General features: G+C 37.5%; 1 long non-coding RNA gene across 1 annotated transcript; it reads right to left on the reverse strand.

Annotated features, from left to right (window-relative positions):
• Positions 1-8,668: 8,668 nt before the first annotated feature.
• Positions 8,669-10,348, reverse strand: LOC104439077. Its single transcript, XR_005551004.1, has 4 exons — positions 10,151-10,348; positions 9,844-9,982; positions 9,572-9,680; positions 8,669-8,711 (listed from the first exon to the last, which is right to left on the reverse strand). It is a non-coding gene; the product is annotated as an uncharacterized LOC104439077 (long non-coding RNA).
• Positions 10,349-12,622: the final 2,274 nt, after the last annotated feature.

A 12,622-nucleotide genomic window follows, 5' to 3' on the forward strand; every position in this document is an offset into this window, starting at 1 on the left:
TTTTGGCTTGGCTGATGAATGGATGGGGACTTCATGATTTACAGTAGCAGGATCCTAATTTTGTTCTTGCCGCACGTTGAATATCTTTTTTTAACCTTTTCTCCTATTATATTAGCGGTACGACTGCCGGAAAAAATAAGGAAGAGTGGGAGTGAATTTTTGGGGAAAAAAACAAAAAGGAAGAGAGAGAATGTGTGTCATCGTAATTTATGAAAGGGAAACTAAAACGAGAGCATGACGGCACTTGTACTCATTTGAGAGTAACCGCCCTCTTTGCGCCACATATTTTCCCAAGGGAACTGGTGACCTTGGGAAAATCATAAATCCCAACTGGAGGGGTTGCTAGCCCACCGAAATAGCAATAAGGGAATAGAAAAGAAACTTTTAGACATTGTTTGCCTCGTTTCTTGAGAAATTCGTGAATACCACTTCACGGGGAATTTTTAAATTAGGAAAAAAATCAACTAAAAAAATATAAGGAAATGGAAAAGACGCTCATAAGAAACATCATCAATATAGAATAATTCTAATTCAATATAATAAGAACTTTATAACAAGACAAATAAATGTACAATTTCTATTAGCAAACGTCACCATGATAAAACATTTTTCGCACTTGCAATCACGAAAGTAAAATAATCCTTGGAGCATTGTAATCCAAGTGCAATAAATCATGTCCTTTCACCTATACAAATGACTTTCACTTTGAATAGTTTATATATAATTGATGAGATTTGAATGGGTAACTTCTCGTTTGTAAGCTGGAAATTTCTCAATACTCCAAATACACTAACAGTGGAAAGAGAGACTAATTTGTATTTAATTGAGTAATGAAAAAAAATTTGTTGTTATGTACGTTAATATATCATAAATTTTTAGGATTTTTTTGCAACATTCCTTGAATAGAATATTTTGCTAACTTTGCTTTTCAATGGCCACTCTCTCCATTCCTGAACTTGCCGGTTATAAATTACCTATGAAAGAGCACCTGTAGTCCAGAATTCATCGTCATCCTCTAAAAACGACAGTACCGTTAGCTTAGCAGCATCAGGAAACAAAAGGGTTAGCAACACTCCCTCTTGCTGGTAGCCAGCTATCATTTGATGGCAAACCAATAGAATTCTAAGCCCTCCTAGCGCAAACCCCATAAAGAGAAACAAGAAAGTGGTCATGTCCTATTCTGCGATTGCTCGAGTCAAACCTTTAAGGCGCGTTTGGTAACGTTTTTGTTCAAAAATTGTTCCCAGATTCGGGAACAATTTTTGAACAGAAGAATGCGTTTGGTAAACTTGTTCCGGGAATAAAAATGAACAAAACACGTTTGGTAAATTTGTGTTTTTTTTGTTTCTTTTAATTTTTAAATATTTTTATTTTATTTTCTTTCTTTCTTCTTTTGGCCGGTTGCCGGCCTCGGCCATGGCCGGCAACCGGCCAACAAGGGCCGGCGGCCTCACCTAGCCACGGGAGGCTTGCCGCCTCGGCGAGGCCGAGCCTCGTTGTGGTTGGGCGAGGCTCGGCCTCGCCTTGGTGGGCAAGCTTGGGCTCACCAGATCTGCGGCGAGCCCAAGCTCGCCCAACCACCGATGAGACTTGGCCTCGCTGGGCCATCGCCGGGCCGGCGAGCCTCGCCGGTGGCCGGGCGAGCTCGGGCTCGTCGGATGCAGGTGAGCCCGAGCTCGCCCGGCCGAGGCCGAGCCTCACCAGACCTTGACGGTGTCGGCGGCCCTCGACGGTTGGTCGCCGACCATGACCGAGGCCGGCGACCGGCCAAAGAAAAAAAAAAAAGAAGAAAAGAGAGGAGAAAGAAATTTTGTTCTTAAAAATTGTTCGAAACAAGAAACATATTTTTTTTTTTTCGTTCTGTTCCAAATGTGTTCTTGGAAACAAAAAAATGGATTTGGAATAAAAATGTAAACAAATGCGTTTCTGTTCTTTTTTTGTTCCCATGAACAAAAAAATAGGATTTTTATTCATAAATAGAAAAAAAGAACATTAACAAACAGGGTCTTAGTCTTTTCGGACCAAGAAAATTCGCTACCAAATATAGCATATTTTATTTGCATGACGTTACATCCCGAACGCCGAAAGGAAGCGTACTTTTTGAGCCAGATAAAAATATGGATTTGTGTACTATGAGACAGTGATGCTCAAAGCAATTTTTGTGCGTTTGGTTGACGTTGGGAAAATGCGAAAATGCGAAGTCATTTCCTCGAAGCTCTTTGCCTCATGTGTATTTTGCTCAAAGCAAATGGCATTTGATTAGTGACTTTCCGTGCAATGTTTCACAAACTAATTTGAAATTATAAAGAAAAAGAAAAGAAAAGAAAAAATAAAGGGCACCGTTTGTCTTCTTCGTTGAAGAGAGGTACATGAGATTGATTGCAGATCTATCTTCCATCCACCATTTCTCTACAGATCCTTAATCAAAAAAGTCTCAATCCGTCAAACCCCTAAGACTTGGTGTAGTAGCCAGAATAAAATTTAGGATAAATTATCCCACATTTAGTGCTTACTCAAGATAAAATAAAATCTAATATAAAGGATATAGGCCAAATCAAATTATCTCATTGAAAAGGTGAAATAAATGTGGATAGAAATTCTAAAACCTATAATATGAAAGTTTTTTTTCTTGAATAACAAATTTCTTAAATTAGCAAAATTGAAATTATATTTTAATATAAATCATATTTGAATTTTAATATAAGAAATCACAAAAATTAGTAATTTTATTTTTAATTTAATCTTATTTTATTTATATATTCGATTTTAATATATCTTATAATATAAATTCAATATATAATATATTTATATTTATTACAAATTTTAGGTATATCAACAGTTTACTAATTATTAAAATTTTATTAGAGAATGATGAAGGGAAAAATAATTAAAAATAAAATAATTAAAAAAGAGAGGAAACATAAAATAAAAAATAAAATATGCAAGAGTATCACAAAAGATTTTTATTATCTCCGTTTGTGAACTTTTAGGTTCATTTACAGTAATATGTCGTTCATACTAAGAAAATGTATATGATATGATATAAATATATCAAACTTCATTATTGTAATTCACCAAATAATGAATATGATATAATAAAATATTTGGATTTCATATTCTGGATTAGAAATTTAGATGACCAAATGTAGCTTGACTCTTTCGCATTGGCTATTGTGCGATAGCTAAGATTGATTGCACCACATCGGACTATAGGCCGCCATGGTCGTGTGAACTTGTGCCAACCTAGATTTGGCCCTTCGATAGTTGGCTCTTTGACGGTTGGTGAGACCAGAGCGAGGGCCACAGAGGATGCGTGACGCTAGGCAGGGCAACGTCGAGGTCCTACAACCTCGGCGATTGCTCTCAAAGGGTTGCATAAGATAGATGATGATGAGGTTTAAGAAGATGGTGGGTCGACCATTGACCTTTGCGACTTCAACATCGACGCTCGCTTGCATGATCTCGATCTCGGCGATTGGTGACCTCAATGATCTTGGCGACTAGCTAGCATAAAGATGGTGGGTTAAAGGAAATGGGAGCCAAACGCTTGAAGAAGATGAATAGTGTTTTTTTAAGGGTAAAAGTGGAACATATAATAACCGCTAAGGTAATATTGAAAAGAAAGAAAACATCATTAAACCCCACAATAACAGTCCGAAGATAATGTTCCTCTTGCTAGTAGCTAGCTATTATTTGATGGTAGACCCCTAGAATTCTAAGCCCCCCTAATAAAGACAAAGAAAATTCGCTACTTTTTGTCTTTTCTTTTTTCCTTCCTTACCAAGAAAATTCGTTACCAGATATAGTATTTTTTATTTGCATAACATCACATTTCTCTAGCATAATGCACACGCTCTCTTTAGTCAAAAGCATGTTGTCCACTTAAGGCCTAGAGTTTTTACTATTAATGAAACCCTAAACTCCTACTATATTTTTAAGGCGATATATGTTGTAGTTATAAACTTATAACCTGAAATTGGAAATTCTGATATTGATGCTAATACTGAAGAGATTGGCTAGTTGCAACATCGTGGTTTTTTCCCTTTTTGATTTTGTACAAAATCCATGTGCATTCTTTTCTATATATACTTTTTTTTTTTCATTTTGAATATTAGAATTCCCAAAAACATATTAGACAACCATACACGTGAAGAATGACATATATTAAGTTTGCGATGTTTTTGAGGGACTTTTTGTATGCATTGGTTGTACAATTGATATAATATAGCGGATTGATTATGCTATCTATGTGATAAATTTATCAAGCAATTTTCACCTCTTTAATTTGATCACGTGCCTTTTTCTTGTTGATAGACCGATACCCGTCCGCTGCAGACACGGTACTAAGCCAAAGTCCAATATTTTATCTTGTCCGGTCAAATTTAAAATGAGAAGACCGTCCCATCACACGATAAAAAGTGCTGGTCAACTCCTGACCACGAAAACTTACTATATCGGGACTTAAAGAAATATTGTTTTGCTTAATGTTTTTTTTTTTTTTTTTGGTAAAATTGTTTTGCTTAATGTTTGTTAGATTAGAATTCCTGAAGTTTGTCCCGTTTATGTATAATTGCTTGTATATTATATAAAACGACATATAATCATTCACATGACTACCTTTACAATGTAGTGTGTAAATTTCCTCACTTGAGCACATCACTAGCACAAATTTTTTTACTATAGTCATGATCACCTAATGCATGGTTCGAAAACATGTGCTATTAGTTTGAGATTTTGAAGACTAGCTACCACAAGCTACATTAAATATGAAAAGCTGGGATTTCTTTAACTTTTGTTTCCTATAGGTGTTTAATAATGTGCTAAATGATAAGATTCTGTTTTTCGTTACTCTTTTAAAGGGTTTAGCTTTTGTGGTTTTACGAGGCACGTGCCGATTTTGGCAATTAATTTTGGAAGCTTTATATTCCGATTGCCAAAGATGAGTCCCACAAGAGCACCGTTACAAATATAGCACAACAATACCGCTAGGCTAGCTAGACTCTTATTACAAAGATTTCTCTTTTCTAGTTTTCGTCTTTAGGAAAAATTTCAATGCAATGTAAATAGCTTTGGATTTTCGTTCACAACAAGGAAATAAAGGCTTTCGGTGGTCTTATTGGCATACGGCAATGGGGTCCTTGAATGGAGTGAAGTTGCAACAAGGTAGCTATAGGTGAATCTGTAATTGGATTGAATCATTCAAAATGGAAATGCCCCTTCCCCCACAAGCACCTACTCCTAACAAAATGAAAAGAAGTGAACTCCGCAAATGAACCCAGAGCTAGTTGGTTCCCCCCTGAAATATGTTGACGCGCAGCAGTTGACAGGAAAATTAGGTGTAAAGCACTGTTTTGGTGCGGGATTGGAATAATATAAATAAGGTTTTCTTGGGGGTGGGGGTTGATCTACATTACAGTTGTTATGGCATTATTGCTAGAGCTGGTATTTGTACTCTTTGACTGACTTAACTTAAGACATCGGATGATGTTGAATGAAGTGCTAATTGAGGGACTGAAGGAAAGACTTTCTATCAACATCAGTTCCAACTTCTCAAATGCTGGCCCAAAATGAAAAGCAAAACAAAACTTCCCGAGGAAGGTTCTTGGCAGGAAACTCTAGCTGACTTGCCATATCGAGTGGAAACATAATTCTCGAATTCATGGTTCAATAATGAGACCAATTTTTCTGACGATTCTCCATATTGATTCAACAAAACTGTTTATTGATCGGGAGATGAATAATATGTCGAAAAGTTAAAACCTGGAACCATAGAATTAGGTTTATTAAAACTAGTCTACAAAGCTGTTTTACTAGGAGATATGTTAAATTGCAAGTGATCCTCTATATAACGGGTCATATACCAAAATCAATTATAGCCATATATATCATTTAAGAAGTTGATCGTGTAAACTAAATCTTAGTAAGTCTGGTATTTTTTCTAAAACAAAACTCCATGACGTTATCTTAACAGTTTAGAATTTGGTTTGTGCGTAAGACTTAGATGAATAGAACCAACTTGGTTCCCGCACAGCAGGGGTTATTGATTCACATAATATAAATGGATCTTTACGTCGTTAAAAAAGGAAATCTCAGAACTGAAGAAATAAGGATTCAATAATGTTACTAACTCTAGATAAAGTCGGATCTATTTTTAAATGGAGCCGTACATAATTTTCTATGTGAGAATCGTGGAAAGGAAAAGAAGGTGACATAAGAGATCATAATACTCTTGCATTCTTTTGTCCAAAACGATTCCGAGCACAACCCGTTGTTTAGAGATGCAAAGTCGGCAATTTTTACGCCTTTAAATGAATTTATCGACTTCTTTTGTCTCTGAGCTACTTTTCTAGGGGAATAATTTGACTTAAAGTGTGTGTGTATATATATATTGAAGCCGAGTCAGGGCGACTGATGCTGATTTAAGTAATCGAGAAGTTGAATGAGGAGAAATCATCTTGGGGGGTAAGCCATTAGAAAAGTTCCATAAAGTCGACTTGGGCCATCTTAAACTAAAGAGCTAGAATTACTAAAACTGATTTCTAATATGGTATCTTTTAAAGGGTCAACCAAAACCATGAGCGCGTCAATGGTTTAGGCCCGTAAATTTAGGCCAGCAATCGTCTTCTAAATGTATTTGGCGGTTTAGTCATGTGATGTCAAATCACATTTCGAGTTAACTCCTCACTTCAAGGAGTCACTAAGGACACACATTTCAACCACTCTATTTCTATCATACAACTGTTTTTCTATCCTTCACTTGTTTCTAAAATAAAAATCCCTTTGATAAAATTATTTCATTTTTCTATTTTTAAAATAAATTTTTACTCCAAAATATATTTGAAACAGAACTCAAAAGTAAAAATGTTTTACTTCTCTATTTTTAAAATAGAAATGAAAAATAAAAACTTTTCTTATCGTTTGTCTTCACTACTAGTCGGCTGCCATCGGCCGATCACTGTCCGTCGACTGCCACCCACCGCCCGCTATTCACTGCCATTGTTGGTGGCCACCGTCGTCCGCTGCTCGCCATTCGCCATTGCCATACATCGTCCATTAGCCGTTGCCGCAGTCTGCCACTATCGCCTGCTGCTCACCACCACTAGTCATTGATCGTCATCCACCAGTGTTTGGGAGGGAGAAATTTTATGTCATTATTAAACACGTATTTTTACATAGAAATTCATCCAATGATATATTTGAACACGTATTTTATGTCAATTTCTTATTAGAATTTATTATCATTCGCGCATTAAGAGAGATGAACCCTTTTGCATGGAATGGAGTACGGCATCATCTGTACCAATCAAAAAAGTAGGATGAGATGAAGCCGTCTCATCCTCTTGTTGAATACACAAAGATGAAGGGTGCATTTGGTTCGGCATTTAGAAAGCTCATTAGGAAAATGCAAAGTAGTTTAACCTAAAGGGTTTTGGAGGAAATGCAAAGACTGTTTGGTAAATTCTGTTTTGAAAATCAATTTTGAGAGAAATGTTGTTTGATAGAAAATACATTTGCAAAGCCCCTTTGATGATTAATCTAAATATTTTATTTTTTATTTGTTTAAAATTTTAAAAAAATAATGTTTGCAACTTTTTTAATTTATATTTGACAATAATGTTAACAATATTGTGTAAACAATTTTATTAAAATTAAAATTCCTTTTTTTTGCTAAAAAACATCAAATGGAATTGCACACAATTTCTAGTGTATATCAATGCACAAAGCAGCAAGGCTTGATTCAATACAAATTAATGACCCTAATGCCCCGAGGCCTCCTATGTTTTTTTTTCCGTGAAAATTTATGGTTCTAGCTCGAGCAGAAGACTTGATGGGTTCGTGATATAACACAATATATAACACGTTGATATATACTCTTCCCTCAAAATTCGAACATTTTGCTGGTGTATTTCAGTAAATTCGCCAAAGTACAACTGCTGCATCAACTTCTCCCAAAGTTAACAGCAAGTTACTCGTCCTCTAGAATGCAACCAATCGCCTTCACAGGAAAGAGATCGCCGGAAGTGATCTACTTCACGTACGTTTATTATAAAGCACAAGCGGAAGTTACATCCTTACAGATGATTCCATCATTATTCTGAAGTTAAACTACAGCATCCTACACTCAAGATATTCTCTTGAGCCTCCTCTCGATTCCAACCTCAGTATTGCCAACTAGCAATTTGGCATCTGGATATCTTGATTTTAATTCCAATACCTGCTTAAGTCGCGAGGGTCTGTACCACTTGAGACCATTGAAGTCGCTCAAACTCAAATAAGATATCTTCCTCAATAACAACTCGGGGAAATATAAGCTCCTTTTCTGCATACAGGCTACCGTCAACCTCATCGTAGGAGATTGCTTTATATTTTTGTCCACAACATATAGATTCTCTGGTTGGTTCTGAATCAACTAGACTTCCTGATTGGCACGAACAAGGTTTACCAGTTGAAGGGCAGACAAAATTGCTTTCTTCAACAGATGATGAAGATGGCTGAGGACCATATAAGCTATTGTCTGTTTTAGCGAAAACACGAAAAGCATCAAGAATTGGTCTGTAACCTGTACATCGACACAAATTTCCTGAAAGGCATTCGTCAATCTGTTCCTCAGAGGGTGGGCTTTGACTTGACCTCAGCAGAGGGTACATCGACATAATAAAACCAGGCATGCAAAATCCACACTGTGAACCATGAGCACGCGCAAGTGATTCCTGCGGAGCAATATGGAAAGCAGCTTTTCAAAAATCCATAGTCAAACTTCCCTTATAGCTGGACAGAACGAGCTAAACCAAGTATGCAAATGAGGTTGAGTCTTCACAAAGTACAAAGTATTGATAAAGAATTGTACTCACATGACAATCCATATCTTACTTAACAGTAAAACCGATGCTTTGCCAAATGAGATGTCCTGATAAAAAATGGCTAATGGGATAATGGTTTCTAAGTTCTTGATGAAAGTGAAACCTTTATGAAAATGGAAAAAATCTGGAAATGACAAAAGGTGATACATAAATTGTCATCTGTTTTTCCTTATCGTGCTTGATGAGCTAGTTGGTTATCTATCACACACAGCTCCCATAGAGTCTCTACACCTATCCTCGTTCAATCACGCAACAAAGTCATTGACAGAATGGCCTATTATGTTTTTTGCTAAAAGAAAGACCCACAACTGAGTGATCAGTAGCTTAAGATTACAATAGTGACAAAACAGTTTTCATCAGTTCTCCCTCTAAATTTTAAATAAGAAATTATCAATGAATTGTTCCATATTGACCCACAAAGACAAATCCTCACTTCAGATGATACATCCAATACTTAAAATAGAATCCATAGATTGAGAAAGAATTGGAAATGCATTTAGAAATCTCATAACTATCGAGGTCAGATCATAAGGAGCCGCAAAACTACTCTATTCATTCTTAGAAGATCACAAAATAATGGCATTGCTTGCAGACAATGAGAATATTAGGGTAGAACTCCTTTCATATGAGACCAGCCAAAGACACTAATAGAACGAAGAGGAAAAACAGCATGCTTAGTGCAAAACAAACAAAAACCATTCGTAAATTACTTGAACTGGGTGCAGGCCATGCATTCGATTTCCAATTCCCTCCACTGTGATCACATGCATTCCTTCAACTGAATATAGCGGAGCCAAGCATGCATTGACGGCATAATGGCTGTAAGAAGTAGACGAATAACTAATTCAGTAATTTTGAGTACAGACAGAAGTCTAAACCCTCAATTCATGAAAACAGTCCAAGAAAGCGATCAATTGACTCGTGCTCTGTAGAACGAACTTCGAAAAAATTGCTATTGAAATTGTTCTTTCAATTTCCGAACCTGAAGAGCGGAGACATGGGAGGGGAAGCCGTAGATGCAGAAGACCATTTCCCAAGGTCGCTTTCACTTGGTCCTCCACGCTCCGCACATCAATTCCCCGTTGTGTTGCCTGATTCGCCGTCTAGGGTTCACCGTGAACCTGTCCGAGATAGACGCAGAAATCACGCCGCCGGTTTCAAGATCAGCTCGCCGTCGACAAGAGATGCGCAAGAGAGCCAAACCCGTCGCCGGATCACGATCGGCGACGGGAAGTGAACGGTGATCGGAGCCCAAACACGGAAGGGGAGGAGGGAGGAGAGATGGTTACCCGATGTAGGTTTAACCCTTGTGGCGAGGGCTGAGGGAGACCAAGAGGTAGCACGCGAAGAACTTTCCATTCCCATCTCCATCTCCAACTCCTTTTCCTCCTCCTCCTCCTCCTTCGATCTCCGTCGCGGAGATTCCGGACCCGGCAAAAAAGCAAATGATGGGGAGAGAGACAGACAGAGACAGAGGGGACAACCTGCGGTTCGGAACAGCAGATGGGTTCGAACTGAACTCGACGGTGAAGGAAAGAGATTGCTGGTGGCGGAAGGGACGACAACAAAAGCCCGGTGTTAAAAAAATATTTTGGATGTGTGCGCTGCGGAAACATGGTCTTGGTATTAGTTATAGTTTTTGGTTAGTGACGTGTGCAAGTGCATGATATATTTTGTAGAGGATGGACAAGGGACAAGGTAGGATAGTTCAAGAATAAAAAACATGGATATGAGGGAAAATAGTTTCATTAATTAAAGGAAATAGTTTGATAGAGATAATCATGGTGGAGGGTTTTCCCACACAAGTGGACCTCTCACACGGTGGAGGTATTTCCCTCACACCCTCAAATGGTCATGTACAAGCATATTTATAAGCGTGAATCCACCGCCATACATAACCGACTTTGTACAAAAATTAATATAAAATTACAAACTTGCTTCTTTATCTCATGCTCGTGCGGCTTCTTCGGATCTTCTAGTCTCTTCTCCATTTTTCTGCATTTTTCTATTGCCAGCAGCTTTTGTTGACTTTTCTTCAACAATGTCCCATATGTCTCCGGGCATCAAAATGCTCTTAGTTGTAGTTGTTAGCTTGGGCTCTGGCTCTGGCTCTCGTAGGCTCTGGCTCTGGCTCCGGCTTTGGTTCTGGCTTTGGCTCCGGCTCTGGCTCTGTTGGCTCTCGCTCGGGCTCTGGCCTTCTTAGTTGAGGATGGTGAGGACAAACGCCCATAACCATCCGATGTGCCTATCTCTGGCTTTTACACCTGGCTCAGTTACGAACCTGGGTGCAACTGGCTCTGATATCATGTTAAAATTTAAACGTGCGCAGAAGCATGGTATAGTTTATATTTGATAGAGGATGGACAAGGGACAAGGATAGGATATTTTGAGAAGGTTTATGGGACAACGATAGTTTCACTAGTTTATGAAAATAATTTTACAATAGTTGAAGGAAGTGTTGGTGATGGTGAGGGAGCTACATGATGTGGTTTTTATGGTTATCTCCCCTCCCCAAAACATGGAGCGCTTGCTCCTTTATATAGGCTACAAAGTAGGTGGAGTCTCTAGACTTCTCTACAAATAGCTACTAACATAAGATGGAGAATTCTAGAACACACAAGAGATGGCGGCTTGTAGACTCTTCTAGAATTTTTCTTGAATTTTCTAGCTCAAATCTATCTTGAAGTTTCTAGAATTGGATCACAAATTCCAACACCCGGCTATAGTAAAAGGCAGAGCGATGGAAGGGGGGAGAACCAGATCTAGGTTTTTTTTTTGGTTTTCGCAAAAGTTGTTTTTCAATAAATTTTGAGGGTAAAATAGGTAATTTACATTTTCATTAAATGAACCCTTCAGCATTCCGAAAAGAGTTAATACCCTTAAAAACCTCAAACTGGTACACTTGTGACAAATTTACCCCAAACTATTTTTTTAACCACCAAAAACCCTAAATTCGTATACCTTTGACAAATTTACCCCAAACTGGTACACTTGTGACAAATTTACCCTCCGTTAGTTTTTATTAAATTTTATTCTCAAATTATTAAGTTAAAGGACACGTAACAGTTGACCAATATACCAATTTAGGATTTTTTTGCTCCGTTTGTCACAATTTACAATTTTTGTGATTTTTTTGTGGTATTAATCCAATTTAGCAAATGGTATATTTGTCACAAATTTACCATTTTGGAGTTTTTTGCAGTCGAATAAATTAGTTTGGGGTAAATTTGTCATAAATGTACAAGTTTAGGGTTTTTTATAGTCAATCCCGGGGTAAATTTGTCACGGGTATACTAGTTTGGGGTTTTTCATGGTCAAAAATAATTTATGGTAAATTTGTCACAAGTGTACCAGTTTAGGATTTGTCAGGTATTAACCCTTCCGAAAATGCTGATAAATGCTCTATTAGATTTAAGCTTTTAGCATTTTTAAGAGTTCACTTTCATTTAAAAGCTCTTTGAATGATGATTACCAAACACCTCAATTTGGGGTGAAAGAACTTTGGAGCTTAAAGGGCTTTTTAAATGTCCATTCAAATGATCCGAAGTTGACGATGAAAAAAGAGCCGATAAGGATGAAACAAAAAAGTCATCGCTTGTGAATTGATAGCTTTTGATTCACGTTGACAACATGGAAATAGGAAAGTCGAGAACAGCTTTTCAAATGCTGGCCCCAAAATAAAATAATACAAAAAAAGCAAACAAACCAAAACAAAATTTTCCACCCCAGGTGCTTGGCTGGATACTCTTGCTAACTGGCTA

Source organism: Eucalyptus grandis, chromosome 5 (genome assembly GCF_016545825.1).
Source record: "Eucalyptus grandis isolate ANBG69807.140 chromosome 5, ASM1654582v1, whole genome shotgun sequence".
NCBI lineage: Eukaryota > Viridiplantae > Streptophyta > Magnoliopsida > Myrtales > Myrtaceae > Eucalyptus > Eucalyptus grandis.